Source organism: Citrus clementina, unplaced genomic scaffold (assembly GCF_000493195.1).
Source record: "Citrus clementina cultivar Clemenules unplaced genomic scaffold, Citrus_clementina_v1.0 scaffold_5, whole genome shotgun sequence".
NCBI classification, from domain to species: domain Eukaryota; kingdom Viridiplantae; phylum Streptophyta; class Magnoliopsida; order Sapindales; family Rutaceae; genus Citrus; species Citrus x clementina.
Genome location: NW_006262201.1, coordinates 14,980,837 through 14,990,215, shown reverse-complemented (window position 1 = coordinate 14,990,215; position 9,379 = coordinate 14,980,837).

The window sequence follows — 9,379 nt, the reverse complement described above, 5'->3', positions numbered from 1 at the left end:
TGTAACCTTAAATGATAAAAAGATCACTAAAGACAATATCTAGGAATTAAGGAGTAAAATGTCATTAATCTCCTTTCTCTTTAGTAAACAAAAATTTAAAAAAAAAAAAGAGAGAAAGAAAAAGAAACAAAGAATTAATAAAAGGGTTTCAGACTTCCAACGGAATCTAATGTAAGAAACTAATTTCAAAGGCAGCATATCATGTGCTAATGTCTTTGTGTGTAATGCAAATACCAACATAAAGTTGGAGTCTAACATTGATGCCAAGCATTTTTTCTACATTTTCCATCAAAATAATCGGCATTGCACTGCCGTCAGAGCTGCCCCATGTCTGTTTGTCCCCGGAAAATATGGCCATTTCGTATGCTTTTTACCTACCGAAAGTGCTGATTTGACATAATATTATGCAAATTTATTATAATTAATTAAAACAATGTTTTTTGTCTTCAGCTCACACGAACACGATCCACGCTTTATAAAACAGTGCTATCAATTAATCAGAAAAGAAAAAAAGAAAAAAAGAGATTGAAAGCTATGTCTTTTTGTTATGGCTGAATAAAATGGACTAGATTCAATTCTTTGAAATTTTAAATGGATGGATCAATTTGTAGATTTTCGTTAAGAAATTATCGCAATTTGAATTGAATCATTGTTAACTTATAAGGAAACACAAAGAGGACGTTTATATATAATTAAAATAAAGATATCTACATATTTCCTTAATGTTTGTTGATAATTTATTAGCAAAGAGATGTCGACTATAAACTTCAAAACCAAAGCACTATATTGTAATGAGTTTCTTTACTTTTATGTTATAGCCATATATTTTACCCAATGCGATCCCTTGACATAAACGAATGGCACTCAAGCCTAAATACTCAAATTCAATAACAACATTAAACTAAATAGGATAAAACAATAGATGTCCTTATTCTCGTTAAACCTTAATCCTACAAAATAAGAGATAAGTTTCCTAACCTAATTATACTTTTAATTCACTCTTATATAAAGAGGTCATCACTCGAGATATACACAATAGACATAAGGAAATAAACATATTGGAGGAGGGGGTACAATACCCTCCAAGCCTTTTCTCTAATTCTTTTCTCTCTCTAATTATTTATTTCTTATCGTGTCACTCTCAATCTCTGACTTAAGTATTGGAGGTGACCCCAACTTAAGAATTGAAGGGTTGTTGTTTTGTAGGATTTCGAGTACTGAGCTTTTCACTCTCAACAATGGCAATCTCGAGGATATTAAGCTCTCCCATTACTGTTTCCTAAGTAAAATGACTCTTTCTCAAATCTTAACATTCATCTAAATTTGAAATCAACAGTTTGCGCAGTCTATGGGGGTATTGCCAAAAAGCCTAAAAAGCTCAACAAATATAAGCCAGCATAGCAACAAAACACAGTAAAATAAATCAATAATATAAAGAAAAAAGGGCAAAGGAAATGGGTCAGGTAAACAACCAAAGCCGAACACAAATTCTAGCCACTGTTCATGGCAACCATCCCACCGTCGATTTGAATTTTGTGGTCCTTATTAGCATCTTTAGCAATCAACGAGCAAACTCCACCACCACCGTTTCCAAAAACCGATCAGAAATGCTCAAACAAGCTACAAATGTTGTAGAATGACAACATCAAACTTGTGCGATTTACTAGAATCATGAGCTGTCGTCACTTGGATTTTACTTCCCCGTAAGTTTTCTTAACAATTGATACCGCTTAGAAACTATGGGAGTTGTGATCACCTACTAAAGCAACTGCAATTGTAGATCTCGATCTAACGACTATGATGGTGCATCGACATGCACTGCAACTATTGTTTAACTTCTCTCACGACCTATAGCTTCTATCCCAACCACAACTGCTTGTTTTCTAGCCACTAGTGGCCGATGAGGCCTCAATCATGTAATATTATCTCAGTCTCATACTTTTAGGCCTTAATCTGGTAATACAAACCTCAGTCTCATACTCATAGGCCTCAATCTCGTAATACATATCTCAGCCTCATATTCATAGGCCTCAATCTTGTAATACATATCTCAGCCTCATACTCATTGGCCTCAATCTTGTAAATACGAACCTTAGCCTCATATTCAAGGTCTCAGCCTTATATTCATAGGCTTCTATCTCATTATACATAACCTCAACCTCATACTCATAAGCCTTAATCTCGTAATACATATCTTGATCTTATACTCTGGGCCTCGATCTCATCGCATATAACTCGACTTCTTGCTCATAGGCCTCGATTTTATAACATATGGATTGGCCTCATGCTTTTGGGTCTCGATCTCAAGACACTTAATTTGGCCTCAGCCTTATGACCTTATAACATTTGAATTTTCCACATGTCATTTGAGATTTCCTCATGACATTCAAGATTCCTTAACATTATTTATCATTTTTAAGCCTTTATTGTGGCATTATTTACAAGCCCTTAATGTGGCATTATTTTCATCTTGATCATGGCCCTGATCAAGGCATTATTTAAATTTTAAGGTCGATATTTTGACCTTCGAGCTCTTGTCATGTCATTCAAGTTATCTTCATAATTTCAAAATTTCCTCATGTCATTTAAGATATCCTTATGACATTGGAGATTTTCTCATGTCATTCAAGTTGGCCTCATGAAATTTGAATACTCTTCATATCATTCAAGTTATTCTTATGACATTAGAGATTTGCTCAAGTCATTGATATTTATCTCATGCCATTCAATTTTTCCTCATGACATTTAAGATTAACTCATGTCATTCAAGATTTCCTTACAACACTTGGGATGTTGTTCACGTCATACAACATGGATAATAAGAAAATGTAACATATTATAACTATATCAATTTACAACATTCACCTTAAACTCGTGAAGGGCTCCTGTTATATCCATATTTTTAATAAAATCAACTTGATGACATAAATAAATGGACTCTCGAACCCAAGGATCTAAATCCAATAACATGTATTAATCTAAATAAGATAAAATAATACGTATTCTAGTCCTCATCAAACTTGAATCTTACAAGATAAGAGATAAGTTTGCCTAACTTAATTATACTTTTGATTCTATCTCTTAGATAAGGAGGTCATTATTAAAAGGTAAGGATATACATGATAAACATAGAGAAATATGCATATTGGAGAGGGGTACAATATCCTCCAAGCCTTTTCTTTTTTCTCTTTTCTTTCTAATTGTTTACTTGTTATCATGCCACTCTCGATCTCTGACTTAAGTATCGAAGGGTCTATGCTGATAATATCCTTGGAAACCCCAGATGGATATTGTTTTGTAGGATTGTTGACCATTGAGCTTTTCACTCTCAACAATGACAATCCCGAGGATATTAAGCCTTTCACAGCCTGTTCCCCAAATAAAACGTTCTTAACTCTATCGCTAATCCAAATTTTGGTATCAACACTTTAACATGGTAAGGAATATGTTAAAAAAAAAAAGAAAAACAAAAATTTTAATACATTACAAGACCAAATACACTACATTGAAGTGATTATTTTTATTGTCTTTTAACTTATTCATTATTTTAATAATGTAAGGGATCGTTTATTGAAAAATTACTCATATTTTAGTTATGCATCCATATTATGACCATGTTATTTCAGCAAAAGTGCACATAAAACAAAAGATATTAATATACATAGTAATTTTTAAGTCAATCAATAAAAGTATATGAGATAGACATAGCCATATTATTTAGAGTCTAATGTAATAAGATTTTTTTTATGTACTAAAATTTGTTTATTTACGTGTTTGAGTATATATCATTACTCTTTTATTTAGGGCAAGTCTCGCAAACCTCTTCTTTGAGATAATATTTAATGAAGAGTAAGAAGTTCAAGAATTCCTAATTACTTTGAAATTTATAAATCCTATGAATATTTTAATTAATGTATTTAGTTGTATATTTAGAGTTTTATTATTTTGGCATTTCTTATTTAAGTTATATTCCTTGTTTAGGTAAGAATCTTAGGTTTAGTCACTATAAATATGTCTCTTGTAACTTTAGAATTAATTGAGTTATTTATTATTGAATTTCAGTTTTAGACTTTGCTTGAGTTTTGAGCTTTTATTATTTCTTGGTATCCTACATAATCAATAAGTCTTAATACCTAGATTCATGGGTATTCTTAGAATCAACATGAATTCTAGTTTACTTCATTATTCTAGGTATTTTTAGACTAAAAAGAGTATTATAAATATCCTTATCCCTTTTTCCATCAATATGTCCCAGCATTAGTTAGAACCATGCTACATAAATATTAAAAAAAAATCTTAGTCGTTAGATCACAATTCATCAAAGGCTTAGCTTAAAATTAGATATTTCTTCTGTATTTCTTCAAACTCAATGAAAAAAGTCGTGGACTAGATCATTAAAGTTAAATATCGTTGTGATCGTCATCTTTTTTTTTTTATGTACTTTTGTTTTGTTTTCTACCCTCTGGATTGGATAATGACACTCCTTTGGTTAGTATCAGGTTTAAATTTGGGCTGGTTACATAACTTAAACTTTTATGAGGTCTATGAACTTACCCTTTCTGTTTATGGGTTAAAACTCTTATAAAAATAGAAAAAAAAAATCAATTTGTATTCGACATCAGATTGAATTTGCATAAATCTGATTTGTTTGCATATATTGCTTAATATTGAATTGGAGTTACCTCACATCGAATCAGCCAGATTGATCTGAATAATTTGTTGGATTGCTCTTAAATGAAAATATATATATATATATAGAAGCAAAGAGCAATGAAAGTAATCGAAACCTAAACTCCCTGATATTGAGCCTCATCAACCCACAAACCCAGCCAACACACAACCATCTAGCCTTTAACGTTGACACCCAGTTGAATAGCCAACTTAGCAAATGTTCTTTAGCCTTTATGATAAGCACATGATTTTTTGCTTGTTTGAGTGATTAGCATAGCTTAGCGACATATTAAAAGTTTGTTGGGATCCCACTCCGACGAGGTATGGGACTAGTTGGTGGTTTATTAACTCTAAGACATCCTCCTATTGCTAGTTAGTTTTCAAGAGTGAGATATATCTTTGGAGTGCGAAGGCTCTTACCATCGTGATCCTAGCTTCAAGACCTTAAAGGTATCACTACTCGAGGTGTGTGAACCACTGTAGGTGTCGCTTCTCAAGAAGGATGGAATGTTAAGATCTCACATCAACTAGGTATGGGACTAGTTAGTGTATATAAATTCTAAGGCACCCTCCTCCTTCAAGTTGATTTTTAAGAGTGAGTTCTACCTTGTGAGTTCATAACAAATTCCCAAGCATCAAGTTGAAATCCAAACTGTTTGATTTATGTAGTAAGTTCATATATAAAATTATTCTATGTATCGTATATGGTTTATTTTGAATTTTTTTGTTCAATATTGTATTCAAATGGCATTGCATCATGATCAAGATTATGGCGCTAATAATGATAATCAAATATTGATATGAAAATTAAAATTATTGATCATTAGACATAGATATAGAGTTTTGAATTGAATGACTTTTCACTCCATATTATTTATTGAATTTGTTTGGTCATAGATATATCCCACAGTGTGTTGGTTTTTTTTTTCTTGTCCCTTTTTTCCAAACTCATACGAGTTTTATCAAATTCTTTTGCTCCAAATTAAACCAAAATATTCATCCTATCCGAACTTAATTGATTCTGATTGCACTTGAATGTGTTTTTTTCCAACCACAACTAGGAGTGGGCAAAATAACTGATCCGATCCGATTCGAAAAAAATCGGGTTTGGATCAGAACAGATTGACAATAATATCCGATCGGATCAAATATTGCCAACCCGATCGGATCGTCATCCAACAACCCAATTGGGTTGGCTTAAAGAAAGAAAGTGAAAAACACACACTGACACATGTATCCAGCACGCACTAGTAACACCACAAACCACTCACTACACAACCTCACACACCACACATGTATACGACACACACCATAGAGACAGAGGCACAAAACCGGTAGACCACACACTCAACGCACATAGTCACACACAGCAACCTCCCTTCCCTCCCTCACGCCTCACGGGTCACTGCCTCACCTTCAAGTCAACACTCAACACAAGTTACACAAGTAGAAATACACACACAGCCGACAAGCAACACATGCTCGCCACAGTCACCGCCGACGCCAACTGCCAGCCGATTTGTTGCTCCGCAAGGACCTCAACCAGATCTGCTGCTACCACCTATCGATTTGCTATCTCCATGCCTCCATACACAGCATCACCAAGTTCCTCCTCCAAGCTCCATCCGAATCCAGCAAACAACAACTCGAATTTTTTATTTGAGTTTGATTTTTGAGGCTTCCACTTCCAACCTCCCATAATCAATGGTATTTACTATATAGTTCAAGTACAAATAATCGTAATGTGTAACATATTATATAACATACGTTAAATTATTAATTAGCAATTGTTAACCAAACCTGATTTGAACTGAATTAAACTCAATTTTTTGTCTAATCCAACCAACCCGAAACCTGATCAGGTTGATCCGAATCCCATCCGAACCTGATTTTACCTAGCCCTAACCACAACAATTCAAATTTAAAGTATAATTATACTTATTATTATTATTATTATAATTACTATTATTACAATTATTTTTGATTTTATAAAAAGAATAAAATAAAATTTCAAAGGTAATGAGGATAAAACTATCAATCTAAAGAATAAAATTCTCATTCACACATTCGCACGGAATTCCCATTTCCCATTTTCAAATTAAATGGACTTCAATCTCCACAAGCTTCAATCTTAGGATGTGTTTAGGTGTGAGGTGCTGTAGCTTTTAAGTTGCAGTTGTTGTGGAGTAAAAGCTGTAGCTGTTGAGTAGAAGTTGGAAAAAAAAATTTGCTAAGCTACTAAAGCTCAGCTACAAGTGTTACCAAACACCTTAGTAGTTAGGTTTTGGCAGTCCATCTACCTCACCACGCTCCTAAACGGGCTATTAGTTCTCACTCCCGAATGAAAATAAATAAATAAATAAATAATCATTCCTATTTCTTACCATTATATTTGTGTCTTCTATTTTTAAGGGAAAATTTTTAGAAACCTCCTTCGAGATTTGGGGTCTTCTTAATTAGATAGGATGTATTCACATATTCCTAAAGGGATGAGGATTTTTTCATGATCTGATCATGTTCTGAGCAAATAACTCAATTGATGATTGGTAGTTAATAAATAAAAAATAAAATAAGTTGAATCTTATTCATACACTATCACTAAAAAATACATAGTAAAAAATCTTGAAAAACTCAGAAGAGGATATTTTTCCTTCCCAAAGACCTTCTTTGACATTTGTATTCTGTTTCGTATAAATTGGGTAATGAAGGCATGAACACACTATGAAAAAGAGAGGGTTTTTTTTTTTTATTTAAATATACCCCATTTGTTCTTAAATGTCAAATCTATACCCCATTACATACATATACCTCATAAAAGTGTAAAAAGTCAAAAATAATCTAAAAAAATCATCTATTTACGTTTACTTCCTCTCATGACTTCTACATAATAACACAACCAAAGTCGAGTATACTCGAATTTTTACCTGACTTAATTAAAAAGAAAATGTTCATTTCAATTTAAGTCAAGTATTTTAACCAATTACCGAACTTCAATGAAAAGTCAAGAATTTTTACTGAATGAATATTGGGTAAGGTTAAATTAAAGTCAGGTATTCTCGACTCTTTATTCGACTTACTTGAAAAAATCGAGAATTTTTCAAATAATTTTTTATTTCAATTGAAGTAGAGTATTCTCGACTATTTATCCGACTAACATGAAAAAGTCGAGAATTTATGCTGAATTACTAATTATGTATGGTTTGGTTGAAGTCGAGTATTCTCGACCATTTACCCGATTTCGAGGAGTTAAGTTTAGTTTTATGAAGATTTAGTTGTGGTTATTTTTATATTTTCTCTAGTTTTTTAGAATATATATGTATAAAATTTAAGAGTATTATAATTTTAGGTATATATTGAGTATTTTGATGGGAATGGGATACATCCCACACAATTCTCCCAAAAAGAAATTCAAACAAATTTAATATTTCCACTTGTTATAAGCTGAAGCAAGCTTTTACCTAACGGACATTAACCTAAAAAAAAAAAAAACTTCAGCTTTTCCTCCATCAAATCCGAAGCAAGCAAGACTCAATACCATTTCATTTTCTCTGTTAATGCTCGGACAAGTACTTTGGCCACAAATTAGTGACCATGACGACGAAGCCGACGACTCCAATATCGTCGATGAACAATTCATGACTATAAGGTGAAAGCACTAACCAGTGGGTTTCCTCGGCGACCGGCCAAACTATTTTCGAGCCTTGAATGAGATATGAATCGGATTTTCTCAATGCATGTTAGCTTTATTAGCTGAAATTGGAAGTCTTGGTGAAAACTTGAAAAACGGGTCTTGAAAATTGTTTGAGATTGTTGTTGTTTCTTCCGATTTTTTCCATCGATTAGTAGTAATTGTAGTTAAATGAGTACATTGCAAATGCCTGTTGAACATAGAGCTAAGTTGCTGTCTTGTGATTGATTGAAAATGGGTCTTGAAAATCTTTTAACTATTTTTGGCTGCTGCTTCTAATTTTTATCCATGGATTCGTGATAGTTGTAGTTAAATTATAGATGAAAATGCACGTTGAAGATAGCTTGAAGAAGGCTAGTAATGCTTGAAGGAATTTTGGGATGCTTTTCTTTCCCCTTGAAGTTTTGATTTTAGGAATACATACTGACTATTTAAGATTTGTTTCCCATGCTGTGTGCCACTGCAAGTTGATCCTGAATTTATTAATTTATGCTATCAGAATTTTTGTTTGCATTGCAATGATGAATGCAGATGATCCTTTTATCATTGTTTTCAGAGAAAGATTACTACTCAGCCCCTTGGCATGTTAGAAAATGCAAGACGCCTCAAGAAGGTTTAGTGTTTGAAAAGGAGATTTTGAATGATGAAAAGCAATGTGCAGAGCATATTATGCTTATTTACTTGGGGAAGAATGATGTTGGAAATGTTGATTCTTGATTTTATTTGTCGAACCTTTCTTTTTCGTGTTTCACGAACTTGTCCATCTTGGTCTTGTGGCCATAAATTTGATTTTGAGGTACAATTCTTGAAAACTGGTTTTGTGAAGGTTGAAAAGCTCATGAATATTGAGCATTGTTCTCATGTTATGCACATAAACCCAACAGCATGTATTCGTAATCACAAATTATTTCTGGAATATATGTTACCTTGCACCTATATTCCATATCTGAGCAAACATTTACTTAAAACCACACAAATTGGAACTAAGGATGTTGCTTTTGGATATGAATTCTGAAATTT